Genomic DNA, 16,131 nt, shown 5'->3' on the forward strand with positions numbered 1-16,131 from the left:
ATTTGACAGGTCTTCCTGTCATATGTATGAAGGGAGATTCCCTTCTCTGATTGGCTCCCCATGGCCCATGTGATCCCAGGGATGCTGTGAACCGCCTGCACTTCTGGGATACGTGGGCCCTGCACACCGGCAGTTTGGAGAGGCCCAGCAGCGGAACTCTGTGCCTCCCAGGAGCCCTCCGGTCTTGGCACAGATTTTTCCAGATCGCAGCCCTCCGCCCGCGGGGGGCCTGCGAACGGAATATCTGGGCCAATATCTTATCCAGAAACCAGTTCTTCTGACAGTGCAGAATTCTCTCAGTTCTGCACAATAGTGTCAGCCTAGATTATGCATTCAACTCCCTGGAGTATAGCTTGAACCCATGACCTTCTGACTCACAGGCAAGAGTGCTACCACTGGGCCAAATCGTAAGCTAATGAATGTTGCCATATATCTTCACAGTACAACATATACAGCAAATAGTGTAAATTCATTTTTTCCTGATCCCTGTTTTCTAGATTTTTGCCTGGTCTTGTCTGAAACCTACTGAATTCATTAAAAGAACAGCTTTGAGAGTTTCAGAACATAAATTTAGGATTCTGAGCAGCAGAGTATGAAGGAGAAATCCCAGCCCCCCAGAACACCACTTGAAGCTGTCAGCGCATCATCCGCTGAAACTGCAGAGTTTTGATAGCACTTTTCTCGTTAAAAGCTTTTTAGAGGCCAGATGACCTGGTGTCCTGACACAGACTTTAATATGCTTCCTCAGTGCAGGTGCAGTGATCACAAAACAGCAGAAGGAATGCTTGTCTGGGCTGTGGACCTTGCAATCGATCTCATTCCTTTGCGCTGGCTCTTTGATTCTTATCTCTCATCTGTGGCTAGTTAGTTGCATGGAATGCTATATAAGATACTGTGAATTATCTTGCCACACACCAATTTAGCTGTTTAGGGCTTGGTAGGAGTTTAAAAATTTAACAGCAAGCCCATTTTACCCAAGACTGCTCTACCTAAAACCTTTTGGGCATTGAAACACTTATTCCAGCTTTCAAAATACACATTTTTTCACATCTGTAAAGTGATTAAGTACCTTTCTGAATGTTATGAAACCGAGTTGGAGAAATGTACTAAAGCATAAACAATTCTTCATTCTTAAACCACCAATCTTTAAGCAAACAAAATGTAAGTTTCTTCCCCCTCCCCTCAGCTTTGGTTCTAAATGGAGGCATTAAATGGCTAAGCTGTATATATGAAAAAGCTTTATTGAAGCACAGAATTATAGATATTATTATTAAAGTGGCCTCACCTTCCTGAAAAAGTGATTGGCATAGCATTGAGGAAGGAGGAGATCCAGAGGAGCAAAGTAATTTTTTCATTATGACATCTATGGCAAAAATAAAGCATTTTTCTCTATAATGCAGCGGGTTATTGACCTCTTTTTGTATGGCACATTTGGGGCATGAATTTCCTTTGGACTTCTCCTGCTCTGCTGATATAACTTTGCTAGAAGTTACAGTGATGATGCAGGAGAAACCCAGAGGAAGTTCACCCTTCATGGGGTGAAAAACCAGGTTTGTTCAGACACTGAGTTTAGGGACTGTGCCACCAAGGAGTATGCTGCCAATGCCACTAGATTTCCCATGCACTAGACCTTCAAGGGTATTTTACACAGACTCCGGTAGATGATCTTGCTTGGACAGCAGTCTTTTATACTCAAGACCTGGCCATTGCAGCTGAGGCATGAGCTATTCTGGTCCTCTGGCTAATAGGTGCTTGCACCTCATCTGCTACCACCACTGTTCCTCCTCATTCGTGAACCATGAAACCCCAGTAATATCTCTGTAAGCTCACTGTCTACATCTCCACAATGTGCATAGCTGTGCTGGTGTTTGCCAAAAGAGTGACACAAGATGCTATGAGGTACTGGCTTGCTCAGTAACTCTGCTGGCGCTGGTAGTTTGATCTTCCAAGCCCTCAAAACAAAAGAGAAGCTTATCTCACAATACTGATTTAAAGGAGCCACATCAGCCAGTCCTCACATTGTAATATATTGTGTGTCGTGTTTTTGAGGTTGAGTGTTTACCTATGTGTCAGGGACAAGACCAGGATGGTAGGCGAAGGCTTCTGGATTCACCCTCCATCACTCCACTGATGCTATCGTACACAATCTGCATGCTGGCCAGGGTGGCCGCATCAAACAGGGTTAAAAGCTTGTAATGATTGGTTCTCCCCCCCCAGTCTTGCTTTGTTCTCTTTTCTTATGTACCAACGTGTTCTTCAAGCAGATGTATTGCTGACACATTGCAAGTTTAAGGAGTACAAACAGTAGCACACAGCTGCTCATCCTCCAGCATGTTCTAAATGAATGCAGGACTTCACAGGATAATCTTCTATTAATGTTTAAATGGTTCAGCATAAAATTATTTTACAAGTTATGAAGGTACACTTTGTGCCATGCATATTTAAGGTGATTACTTGGCATTGAAAACTATGGCCCTGAATTTGTGGTCGATATGACGACGTACTCTCAGAGTACGCCATCATACCGCCTTGGAAATTGACCACAAGTTCGCATGCGCTAAATCCCGAACTTGCGATCTGTCAAGTTCTGATTAGAAAGATGATCCGCTGCAACTTTCAAATCCTCATTGCTGGTGAAAAGTTGGGCTAATTTCCCACCAACTGCACATCAATTACGCTGGAAAATTTTATGGCTGGTGCAAACAGGCGCAGGAGTGTAATTAAAAAGGGACACGTAAAAGAACCTACCAGGCAGCTGTAGAGACTCGGTTTAAGGGATGAGATCATTTTAATTTTTTTTTTTGATCTTGCAGCGTCTTCCAGTAAATAACTGTACTTACTCCAAAGTATTCCCTGTGCTTTATAAAGCCAAGTACTGTACTTGTCAAATAAATATAATTAGTATCACACCATTTCATTTACAAGTTGCAACTACATAATAATACACGGGGCTTTCTATGTTTCCTGATTGGCTAGTGAAAGGAGCACCACCCCACATGATCCCAGGTACGCTTACGCACAATGGTGCGCCCCTGGGATCCGTGGGCCACTACACTGCACAACTCCACAGCGTTTCCAAGCAAGTTTTCGCTTGGGGCTTCACACGAGGTAAGTGCGGATTTAGTTCAGAGGCCAGCGGCGTACTCCTTATCTACACCGCCAACCACAATTTCAGGGCCTACATTCTGGCAGATTTTTGTCAGTCAGCTTCTTTCAAACCTGTATCCAAGTCCACTGAATCTAGCACACAGCAATTACTCTGCTCCCAAATATGCTGAACTAGTCATTTTTGAGGAGGTGCCTTTCTGTCCCACACACGACTGTCTTCCTTTCCCAAATTTTATGAATAAGCATCCTTAGTGCTTCATCATCGAATCTTGACAATATCGCTCTACCAGCCTCCGTTCTATAGGAAAATGGTTGAGAAAACCCCTGTCCTGTTCTGCCTTGCACAAATGCAGGGGTTTCAATGTCTGCTTACATCACTCTGTTGGAAAGCATGCTGTGCAGGTGGGAAATGGCACAGTTTACACATGCAGCTAAAAGCAGCAATATCAGGGCTTTATGGTCAGGTGAAAATTCACCCAAAAACCTTTCGTGACCCACAATTAACCCCCAAGTAGCTGATCAACAGGAATTTCTATGTTTCAGACAGTAAGCTCTCTCTCCATTGTGTTTCTTGTCTTTCTTTATTTTCTTGATACTATTATGATCAATGCTCCTCTCAGCTTTCCTCTCTTTCTTCATAAGCTGTCAGATGCTTTTCTATATGTGTTTACTCCTGTGTTAAAATCAAGACTCATTGCTCAGACTCTGATTAACTTGTTCTTTTGCGGTATCTCAGAACTATGGAACTCCTTATCTCCCTCAATCTTCCCCTCCTCCTGTAATCTTCAGCTCTTAAAATCAGAGCTTAGTATCACCTAATCAATTCTTCTTGATTCACCGTAATTCTCCTTTACTCTTTTCAACTTTGGTGGTGTTTTGCATTATTTGCTGCTTCAAAAAGGGTGGTAGAGAGAAAGTGGGGAATTACAGACCGGTAAGCCTGACAGCGGTAGTGGGGAAAATGCTAGAGTCCATTATAAAGGATGTAATAGCTGAGCACTTGGAAAACAGTGACAGGATCGGACAAAATCAACATGGATTTACAAAAGGTAAATCGTGCTTGACTAATCTGCTGGAATTTTTTGAGGATGTAACTGGGAAAATAGATAAGGGAGAACCAGTAGATGTGGTGTATTTGGACTTTCAAAAGGCTTTCGATAAGGTCCCGCATAAGAGAGTAGCGTGTAAAGTTAAGGCACATGGGATTGGGGGCAAGGTATTGACTTGGATAGAGAACTGGTTGGCGGACAGAAAGCAGAGAGCTGGAATAAACGGGTTTTTTTCCCGAGTGGCAGGCAGTGACTAGTGGGGTACCGCAGGGATCGGTCCTTGGACCCCAGCTATTCACAATATACATTAATGATCTAGATAAGGGAACTAGATGTAATATCTCCAAGTTTGCAGATGACACAAAGCTGGGTGGGCGTGTGTGCTGCGAGGAGGATACCGAGAAACTCCAGGATGATTTGGACAGGTTGGGTGATTGGGCAGAAGCATGGCAGATGCAATATAACGTGGATAAATGCGAGGTTATCCACTTTGGTGTCAAAAACAGAAAGGCAGACTATTATCTGAATGGCAATAGATTGGGAGAAGGGGAAGTGCAACAAGACCTGGGTGTCCTTGTGCACCAGTCGCTGAAGGTAAGCATGCAGGTGCAGCAGGCGGTGAAGAAGGCAAATGGTATGTTGGCCTTCATAGCGAAAGGGTTTGAGTACAGGAGTAAGGATGTCCTGCTGCAGTTGTACAGGGCCTTGGTGAGACCACACCTTGAGTACTGTGTGCAGTTTTGGTCGCCTTATCTGAGGAAGGATGTTCTTGCCATGGAAGGAGTTCAGCGAAGATTCACAAGGCTGATCCCTGGGATGGCAGGAATGACGTATGAGGAGAGATTGGGTCGATTGGGCTTATACTCGCTGGAGTTTAGAAGAATGAGAGGGGATCTCATCGAAACTTATAAAATTCTGACAGGTCTGGACAAACTAGATGCAGGTAGAATGTTCCCGATGGTCGGAGAGTCCAGAACCAGGGGTCATAGTCTAAGGATAAGGGGTAAGCCATTTAGGACAGAGATGAGGAAGAATTTCTTCACCCAGAGAGTGGTGAACCTGTGGAATTCTCTACCACAGAAGGTGGTTGAGGCCAAGTCTTTAAATATATTCAAGAAGGAGTTAGATATATTTCTTAGCTAAAGGTATCAAGGGATATGGGGAGAAGGCAGGTACGGGGTACTGAGTTTGGATGATCAGCCATGATCTCATCGAATGGCGGAGCAGGCTCGAGGGGCCGAATGGCCTACTCCTGCTCCTATCTTCTATGTTTCTAAAAAACAAGAAAAAAATAATCTGAGTTGCATCCATTTCATGTACAGAATATCCGTCTTAACATATGTTGTCATTGCTCTCATCTCTCCTAGGTGGAGTGCAAATTGTCTTCCAACAATACATTTCAACTGTCCCTGAGTTGTCTGGGATGACCCAGTTCCAACAGTTAAAAAGCCAATTGTCCATGACTGGTCTTTCCCACTTTTGCAGTTAGAATCTTTTTCTTTGTTTTGCTCTCCAGTGAGAGAAAGCCAGAAAATGCTTTAGAGGTGGGACTATCCCAACTTGCTGGCACCAGTGTTAAAACAGTGGGGGGTTATTAAATCCTTTAAAATAATTCCTTTTTTACATTTCAAATGATTTAATTTGTTTGTTTTGTTCTTCAAACCTGCTCATGTCCAATGCACATTTATTAATACAGAGATCTTTGCACAGAAATAGTCTGGTGACAGATAATAACCAGTGCTGCAATAATGGCACAAATCAGGGAAAAACAAAAATCACATTTGATCCCAAAATAAGCAACAAAAAGAAGTCAATTTATGTTGCCGGTGAGGCCTATATATGAGGTAATAATATGCATTCCTGGACTGGGGATTTGTGTTTAAGATGTTGCATATACGCAAGATAGCTTTCATGCACAACAATATGGTCGGTGCAACTGGCTCGTGTTTCCTCACTCCAGGGCTACCAGTGAGTCTAATTTTCGTCACTTCTGCAACTTTTTATTTTTCATTTACAAATGTAAGCTTGGCTCAGTTGGCAATACATGTGTCTTTTGAGTCAGAAGTTGTGGATTCAAACCTCACACCAGGATTTGAGCACTTAATCAAGGTTAACTTTTCATTGTATTGAGGGAGTGATGCATTGTTGGAGATGCAGTTTTTGCAATGTGATGTTACACTAAAGCCCTGTCTACCTGTTCAGGCAAACGTCAAATATCCCATGGCAACATCTGAAGAGCAGAGTATTCTCCAGTGTCCTAGCCAACATTCATCTTTTAGTCAATTCCAGCAAAAAATTACTAACTGGTCTCTCATCTTATGCACTGTTTATGGGACAAATTGGCTGCCATATTTGCCGACACAAGTGACTGCACTACAAAGTTAAGTAATTGGATGTGAAGTGCTTTGGGTTATTCAAGGGATGTGACATTGAGCTATATAATTGCTTGTTCTTTCTTTTTCATTGTTCTGCAAAAAAGATGTCTTAGCTTTTCTCATTTTCTTATCTTCCAGTTCCTGAACATTACAATCAGTTTCTATCTTTTGATTATCTCTGGCCCAGGACCCTTTATATTTAAAACAAATTCTACGTTGAAATGGTCAAATGATTAAAACAACATCAATTTACAACAAAAGTTCTGCTTTGTTTCAGTCATTAGATGGAATTGTGCAACATTACAGTTGTTTTTCTTCCGTCTTTACATTTTTGTTTTAATTCTTTCTATTTATCACTTATTTTACTTTATTTTCAAACTTTCTTTCCCTTATTTTCTGATTTTCTGCTCTTTATTTCTTTGCTTTTCTTGTCTCCCACTCATTTCTGTTGCCATTTTTTCTTTGTGTCTACTTTTCATAACTTTCTTAATTTCTCTTGATTATTTCATTTCTCTCTCTCTACAGATTCCCTTCTATTCATTATTAATTAATTAATTTTTTATTCTATTCACACTCTGTGGTTGTCCCTCACCATTCAGATTTATCAGTGCTGCTACTCGGAGCGGAGGTCAAGCAAATAATAAGGGTCAAATACAGCAAAATCACTTAAGTTTAAAATCATTTTCATTTTAGATTTGCCAATAGATATGAATATAGAGAACTGCCAGGATATTGATCTACTTTGTTCTCTGATAGTTACAACCATTACTTCATAGAAACACGTCACAGTTCATGACATGAATGTTTCACATCTGTAATATATAGTAATCATAGAATCGACTGCAAACCATAATTTTTTCAGCATGAACGTTACCGCACGTCAATGGTTATTTGCTTAGAAATATTTGCAGAACGGAATAAAACCATCTTTACTGTTGTGGCTTCTATCGTTATGTAAAGTCCTGAGTTTTGATTACTTCCAGTGATCACTTCCATGCATTCATCTTCCCGAACAGAAAGAGAAAATGCTGGGAATACTCAGCAGGTTAGGCAACTTCGGTGGACAGGACAGACGTGTTGACATTTCAGATGTAGGCCCTTCATCGGAAAGTCAGCCAAACTCTGAACTCTGAAACATAGTGAAGGCAATTTTTGTTTCCAGTGTATACCAGGTTGACGGGGCATCTACTCCACCCATCCAATGCAGTCAGCAGGAGGCCCGATCCATTTTTGTGGTCAGACCTCATTTACGTTGCATAGGCAAGCTGCCTGCCCTAATCACTATTTGTAGGCAGATCGTCAATTAGGAGGGCAGGAAATCTGATGGAGCAGTGTTACTTAACGGCAGCCTGCAGCCCTTTAAAATGGAGGTGTACTTTTAAATAGACCGTGGGTGTCGGCGGGAGGCGCGAGCAGGAAGCTTTAAAAAGCTTCAGAGACCCAGGTAAGGCCTCAGACCGCGGGTGTCGGCGGGAGGCGCGAGCGGGAAGCTTTAAAAAGCTTCAGAGACCCAGGTAAGGCCTCAGACCGCGGGTGTCAGCGGGAGGCGCGAGCGGGAAGCTTTAAAAAGCTTCAGAGACCCAGGTAAGGCCTCAGACCGCGGGTGTCAGCGGGAGGCGTGAGCGGGAAGCTTTAAAAAGCTTCAGAGACCCAGGTAAGGCGTACCAGTCTCCAGTCTCGGACCTCAGAGGGAAGGAGAGAGGTAAAAAGTAATCCAAGTGTGACGTCACCAGAAAGCGGGTAAGTGATTGGTTGGTGAGTATTTCTCTCTTTTGAGGCTTAAACTCTGTGGTTTCTAGAATCGGGGCAGAGGGTATTTAAGAATAATATTAATAAATTTAATTAATTACATAGAATGGGAGAACAGGTGATGTGTTGCTGCTGCAATATGTGGGAGCTGGTGGACACCATTGATGCTCACGGTGATCACATTTGCAGTAAGTGTTGGCTGCTCGAGGAATTCTGGCTCCGTGTTGAAGAGCTGGAGTCCGAGCTTCAAACACTGAGACACATCAGGGAGGGGGAGAGTTACCTGGACTCTGTGTATCAGGAGGTAGTCACACCAATTAGATTAATTAATTCAGATGTAGTCCGTGGCCAGGGTCAGGATGGTGTGACTAGAAGTGAGGCAGGTACGGGGATCCAGGAGGTAGTGTTGGAGGAGCCGCAGCCCTTGCTCTTGTCCAACAGATTTGAGGCTCTTACTCCCTGTGAGGATGGGAACTGGGACTGCGGGGAGGATGAGCAACCCGGCCACAGCACCGTGGAGCGGGGGGCCATTCAAGTGGGGGGAGATAAAAGAAATATTGTAGTGGTAGGGTATAGTATCATTAGGGGGATAGATAGAGTTCTTTGCAGCCGAGAGCGAGAGTCCCAAAGGCTGTGTTGCCTGCCCGGTGCCAGGGTTAAGGACATCTCCTCTGGGCTGGAGAGAAACTTGGAGTGGGAGGGGGCGGATCCAGTTGTCGTGGTCCATGGTGGTACCAACGACATAGATAGGACAAGGAAGGAGGTTCTGCTGAGGGAGTTTGAGCAGCTAGGGGTCAAATTAAAAAGCAGAACCACAAGGGTAATAATCTCTGGATTACTACCTGAGCCACGTGCAAATTTGGCTAGGGTAAATAAAATTAGAGAGTTAAATACGTGGCTCAAAGCCTGGTGAGGGAGAAATGGGTTTTGCTTCCTGGGACACTGGCATCAGTACTGGGACAGGAGAGAGCTGTTCCGTTGGGACGGACTTCACTTGGCCAGTGCTGGGACTAGAGTCCTGGCGAATCGAATAACTAGGGCTGTAGAGAGGGCTTTAAACTAATTAGTGGGGGGGGAGGTTTTAAGAGAGCGAAAAATAAAAATGACAGCGGAGAAGGCAATTGAGCAAGGTAGCAGTGGGGGAATTAAAAACCAGAGCGTGTCAGGAAGGGACAGAAAGTATAATGATAAAGGTAAAGTAGTAAAAGGGGTAAAAGCAGGAATAAATTGTCAGAAAACATATTTGAAAGTTCTTTATCTGAATGCACGGAGCATTCGTAACAAAATTGACGAGTTGACGGTACAAATAACTACACATGGGTATGATCTGGTGGCCATTACGGAAACATGGCTGCAAGATAATCATGACTGGGAACTAAACATACAAGGGTATTTGACAATTAGGAAGGACAGACAGGAAGGAAAGGGAGGTGGGGTTGCTATGTTAATCAAGGATGGAATCACTGCAATAGTCAGAAATGATATTGGGTCAAAGGATCAGGATAGTGAAATAGTTTGGGTGGGGATAAGGAATAAGAAGGGGAAAAAGTCACTTGTGGGCGTAGTCTATAAGCCTCCTAACAGTTGCAACTCTGTTGGTCGGAGTATAAATCAGGAAATAGTTGGGGCTTGTAATAAGGGAACAGCTATAATCATGGGGGATTTTAACTTTCATATTGACTGGACTAATCAAATTGGGCATGGCAGCCTTGAGGAAGAGTTCATAGAGTGTATTAGGGACGGGTTCCTTGAGCAGTATGTAACTGAACCAACCAGGGGGCAGGCAATCTTAGATCTGGTCCTGTGTAATGAAACAGGATTAATAAAAAATGTCCTAGTAAAGGATCCCCTTGGAATGAGTGACCATAATATGGTTGAATTCCAAATTCAGTTTGAGGGTGTGAGAGTTGGATCTCAAACCAGCATACTGAGCTTAAATAAAGGAGACTATGAAGGTATGAGAGTAGAATTGACTAATGTGGACTGGGAAAACAGATTAAAGTGTAAGACGGTACAAGAGCAGTGGTCTACATTCAAGGAGATATTTCACATCTTTCAAGATAAATATATTCCACTGAGGAAAAAGGGGAGTAAAAGAAAAGACAGCCATCCGTGGCTTAGTAAAGTAATAAAGGATAGTATCCGACTGAAAACAAGGGCATATAAAGTAGCCAAATCTAGTGGGAGGATAGAAGATTGGGAAGCATTTAAAAGCCAGCAAACAATAACTAAAAGATTAATTAAGAAAGGGAAGATAGATTATGAAAGTAAACTAGCAAAAAATATAAAAACAGATAGCAAGAGTTTCTACAGCTATATAAAAAGAAAAAGGGTGGCTAAAGTGAACGTTGGTCCCTTAGAGGATGGGACCGGGAGACTAGTGGTGGGGAACATGGAGATGGCAAAGACGCTGAACAAATATTTTGTATCAGTCTTTACAGTAGAGGACACTAAAAATATCCCAACACTGGACAAACAGGGGGCAATGGGGGGGGGGGGAGGAGCTAAACACGATTAAAATCACTAAGGAGATGGTACTCAGTAAAATAATGGGACTAAAGGCGGATAAATCCCCCGGACCTGATGGACTACATCCTAGGGTCTTGAGAGAAGTGGCGGTAGGGATTGTGGATGCATTGGTGATCATTTTCCAGAACTCCCTGGACTCAGGAAAGGTCCCGGCAGATTGGAAAACTGCTAATGTAACACCCTTATTTAAGAAGGGAAGTAGACAAAAAGCTGGAAACTATAGACCAGTTAGCCTAACATCTATGGTTGGCAAAATGTTGGAGTCCATTATTAAGGAAACAGTAACAGAGCATTTGGATAAACATAATTTAATAGGACAGAGTCAGCGTGGTTTTATGAAGGGGAAGTCATGTTTGACAAATTTGCTCGAATTCTTTGAGGATGTAATATACAGGGTGGATAAAGGGGAACCAGTGGATGTAGTGTATTTGGACTTCCAAAAGGCATTTGACAAGGTTCCACACAAAAGATTACTGATCAAGATAAGAAATCACGGGATTGGGGGTAATATACTGGCATGGGTGGAAGATTGGCTATCTAACAGAAAACAAAGAGTTGGGATAAATGGTTCATTCTCGGGCTGGCAATCAGTAACTAGTGGTGTTCCGCAGGGGTCAGTGCTGGGACCCCAACTCTTTACAATCTATATTAACGATTTGGAGGACGGGACCGAGTGCAACATATCCAAGTTTGCCGACGATACAAAGATGGGAGGGAAAGCAATGAGTGAGGAGGACATAAAAAACCTGCAAAATGACATAGACAGGCTAAGTGAGTGGGCAGAGGTTTGGCAGATGCAATATAATGTTGGGAAGTGTGAGGTTATGCACTTTGGCAGAAAAAATCAAAGAGCAAGTTATTATCTAAATGGAGAGAAACTGCAAAGTGCTACAGCACAAAGGGATCTGGGGGTCCTGGTGCATGAAACACAAAAGGTTAGTATGCAGGTGCAGCAGGTGATCATGAAGGCCAATGGAATCTTGTCTTTTATTGCAAGGGGGATGGAGTATAAAAACAGGGAAGTCTTGCTGCAGTTATACAGGGTATTGGTGAGGCCACACCTGGAATACTGCGTGCAGTTTTGGTTTCCATATTTAAGAAAAGATATACTTGCTCTCGAGGCGGTTCAGAGAAGGTTCACTCGGTTGATTCCGGAGATGAGGGGGTTGAAGTATGAGGAAAGGTTGAGTGGGTTGGGACTCTACTCATTGGAGTTCAGAAGAATGAGAGGCGATCTTATCGAAACATATAAGATTGTGAGGGGGCTTGATCGGGTGGATGCGGGGAGGATGTTTCCACTGATGGGTGAGACTAGAACTAGGGGGCATAATCTAAGAATAAGGGGCTGCGCTTTCAAAACTGAGATGAGGAGAAACTTCTTCACTCAGAGGGTATAAATCTATGGAATTTGCTACCCCAGAGAGCTGTGGAAGCTGCAACATTAAATAAATTTAAAATGGAGATAGACAGTTTCCTAGCAGATAAGGGAATTAGGGGTTATGGGGAGAGGGCAGGGAAGTGGACGTGAGTCTAGATTCGGATCAGCCATGATCCTATTGAATGGCGGAGCAGGCCCGAGGGGCCGTATGGCCTACTCCTGCTCCTACTTCTTATGTTCTTATGTAGAGGAGAGCGACTTATTGAAGCAGCAGGCAGCATGATATTGTGCAAGGCTAAGCTGCCTCACACGACTTAAAAACCCTTGAAAGGAGCACACGCTAACCCACTGCTACTCGTCTTGCACAAGAAGCTGGCACAGAACCAGAGGGAGATCTCAAGAACAAGAGCAGATCCCACCACTCCACAAACTCTAACATCAATAGTGGCTATCAGCAACATTGGCAGAGACAGGGCATGAAGCATTGGAGATGGCCAGGCTGGAGGCTATGCACAGCAGGGTGTTTGGGCACCTTCCCTTCCTTTTCTCTTCCCATGTACCTCTCTCGCACATATGCATTCGATATGACAACTTAGTGTTGCATTGCGCTGCCGCTCATCTGCTACTGTTAACCCTTGCAATTACATGGTAGCCCTGGTCCCTCTACCCTTTTTTAGGCCCTCCAGTTGGGTCAGGCCCTGCAGGATGCACTGCAGCAACTTGACAAGGCTTCTTTGGCAGCACCTCCGAAACCGGACCTCCACCACCCAGAAGGACAAGGGCAGCAGGTACATTGGAACACCATTATTTCCAAGATGCTCTCCAAGTCATACACCATCCTGACTTGAATATAAATTGCTATACCTTCATTATCACTCGATCAAAATCCTGTAACTCTCTATCTAACAGCATTGTGAGAGCACCTTCACCACACAAACTACAGCGGTTGAAGAAGAATGTCCACCACCACCTTCTCAGGGGCAAGTAGGGATGGGCAATAAATGCCGGCCTTGCCAGTGACCCTCATATCCCAAGAATGAACCAAAAAAATCCCTTATCCACCATGCTAGTGATCTCCTCAAAAGGCTTGTAAATTGGATAATAGAATGAATCTCTGTGTGTTATCCCAGAAGAGAAGGAACACCAGAGTTAATGCTCATTCTGTTTCTGTCATGACCATCCATGGGCAAGATCCAAAAGGTTTCCATCAAACCTATTTGGAATACAGCTGCCAGGAGTAAGTTTTTTGTTTCACCAAACACTTTTGTCTTGATCTGATAGCTGAAGATGATGAACACCTTGGTGCTACAGTGCTCCAAGCTGCACTGAGGATTTAAAAGTTCCAGACGTAATTTCTGCACTCCTGAAATAACCCACTTCCAAGTTGTATGTCCAGGTTGAATAAATTAGCAAGAATTATCTACCAGAGGTGTGGTCTTCCTCCTGTTTTGAAAGAAGTCATCTTCCTAAGTTCAAAGCTCCCTCCCAACCTAATTTTCTCAGACCAGGTCAGGTCTAAATTTTTCTGCATTAAATTGCACACATTGTCACTTGTGGTATGCTACACTTCCCCAGTTAAATAATTAATGGTGCATTTCAGAATGAACCACCATATGCCACTGAGTAGGGAAATATCACATGACTGAAATGACACTGCAAGGAGATTAATTTCTTAAAGGGAGCTGTCCTCGTGTGTCTTCCCCCATCCATGGATGACTACAAATCCAATCTACATAGATTTGAATTTCAAAGATTGAGGAGGATCCTAATTTCATTGTGAAATAGAATGAAAAACAATTGCTGATGTTCTTTTTCTGTGTAATCTCTAGTACTTATTACCTTATACAGGATTGTTCTTATAAACTAATATTTCTTATGTAATGAGAACTACAGAGTGTGGATTACCATCATTGTTCCCAGATGTATAATGTGGACAGGAGGATAATGAAGCAATGCCTAAACAGGAACATGCAGAACATTATCAGAAAATGCTGCTCTAGAGTTCTTGTACAATTTTTGCCAACAGATAAACCTTATGTAAACAAAACATCTTGCACAGATTGTTTGTTTTAGAAAGTTACCTGAATTGTTTCCTGGTGCATGCTTCTGATTTGACAGCTGCAACTGGAAGAATGTGAAGGCTTGAGCCGTAAAGTAGTTGCTACAATCCCCAGTGTGCAATAATTCTTCAAAGTGAGAATCAAAATTATTATTGTTATCAGTTGGTCAACTTTCAATTCAGCTCTTCAGGGCCAAGAGGCAGGAGTATTGCAGCTTTAAAGAGCTAGAAGCTTTCACTTTCCATTTGTTTATACTTAAATATATGCTGCAGCTTTAAACATACTAATCATGGGAGACCACATTTTAAAGGTAGATTGAAACACTTGCCTTGGCATTCTGAACATTTTGTTTTACATGTTTAGTCTGTATTTGTTCACAAGCATGAGCCAACGTGGTCTTTTCAGTGCATGCAACACAATACAGACAGACATTCAGAGCACACAAACTGCTTCGGCCACTAATGAAATGTTTCTGCTGTGAAACAGAAGCTAAGTGGTGTTTCAATAGTGTGACACCCGCTGCTCAAACATCACTAATGGATTCCATTAAAACACAAATATAAATCATCGAACTCTAGCAGGAGGAAATCACTAAGTTGCTTACTCCAAAATCAAGTGCAGGAATGGGTGCAGTTGGCAGTACCATATGTTTAAGGCATGCCATTGTTTAAGGTTTTTTTTTATTCTGGGTTTTTCTTTTTTGCAGATAAGTTTTTCTGAGTTCTAAACTGCAAAGGTCAGGTCAACTTTATGTACTCATTTGTATACAGCTCACATTTAATCTTGTTAATTGACATGGGAATAAATTTTTTAATGATTTTTCATACTCTGATCAATAATGTAAAACAAATGTTCAGCAGAGGAAACTTTTTATTGGCAAAATGCCATTTTATAAAACACTGTAGGGAAGCAAATTCTTTAAGAGTAAACTTCTGGTCAGACTAACACAACACAGATTCACGACAGGGCGACAACCCGTCTTACTGTAACCTACCCATCTCCTTTATCCAGAATTGGAGTTTATTGCAACACAAATTACTTTAAAAAAATCTTTAGGACAGTGTATTGTAGCAAGAGAAAGATTTTGTAACCTGCAGTCTAACCTTGAACTTAGGGGACTTAATGGCATGTTTATACCATGCAGTTTATCTTAAAATTTCAGCCTAAGAGTGCAGAATAATTTGGCCCATTTCGGAAGTGAACAAATTCCTCACTGGAATGAAAATGAAAATTGGGTGGTTTCTATAATAAGTAACTGATCTGCACTGCCAGTTTTATGCTGGGCAGCAAGTTGAAATCTACCCCATTGTGTCTCAGAGACCTTGGAAGCTGGAGTAAAATGGCTGATTAATGTCTGAGTAGTTTTGGTCCACGCTTGCATACTGAAAGTTTATCATACATCGAGGAATTCAAACTATTTACATCAAATGCAGCTTACTCTTTTAAAGGCTCAGTGCCTTTGAAAACTTTATCAGGTAAATTCCACTTAAGTATGCTTCCTTAGGATGCAGTATCTCCCTTTAAGAAATGTTCATTAACTTTGGCAAGCTGTTATACTGATTATTATTTTAATTGGTTCCCCCTTCAACTTACTGGGATGGTGATGGTTATTATTGCATTCATCACTGTACATTGCCATGCACACATGATCCAAAGAGTTTGCACTCTTGCCAATAATATTTGTTGAAAATTGTTTGAAATAATATGACTTAACTTGTACAAATTTGCCAATTTGTGTAGTATTTTTTTTAAACCTATATTTAGAAAAGTACAAAGGGACTCCTTTGGAAATTATTTTAGGGTTTCCCCTGAAGGCAAGTTCATCATCTCAGCTAAGTTATTGGGCAAATTGCCAAGTGGAGGCAAGGCATATTGCTGGTGGC

At 42.4% G+C, this 16,131-nt stretch overlaps 1 protein-coding gene across 3 annotated transcripts in view; it reads left to right on the forward strand.

Annotated features, from left to right (window-relative positions):
* The window catches only part of ldah (lipid droplet associated hydrolase), a 535,005-nt gene that overhangs the window by 469,630 nt on the left and 49,244 nt on the right, over positions 1 to 16,131 (forward strand). The gene's annotated exons all lie outside the window — the stretch shown is intronic.

Source organism: Somniosus microcephalus, chromosome 9 (genome assembly GCF_052327205.1).
Source record: "Somniosus microcephalus isolate GS21.2 chromosome 9, FLI_Smic_1.0, whole genome shotgun sequence".
Classification (NCBI taxonomy): Eukaryota; Metazoa; Chordata; class Chondrichthyes; order Squaliformes; family Somniosidae; genus Somniosus; species Somniosus microcephalus.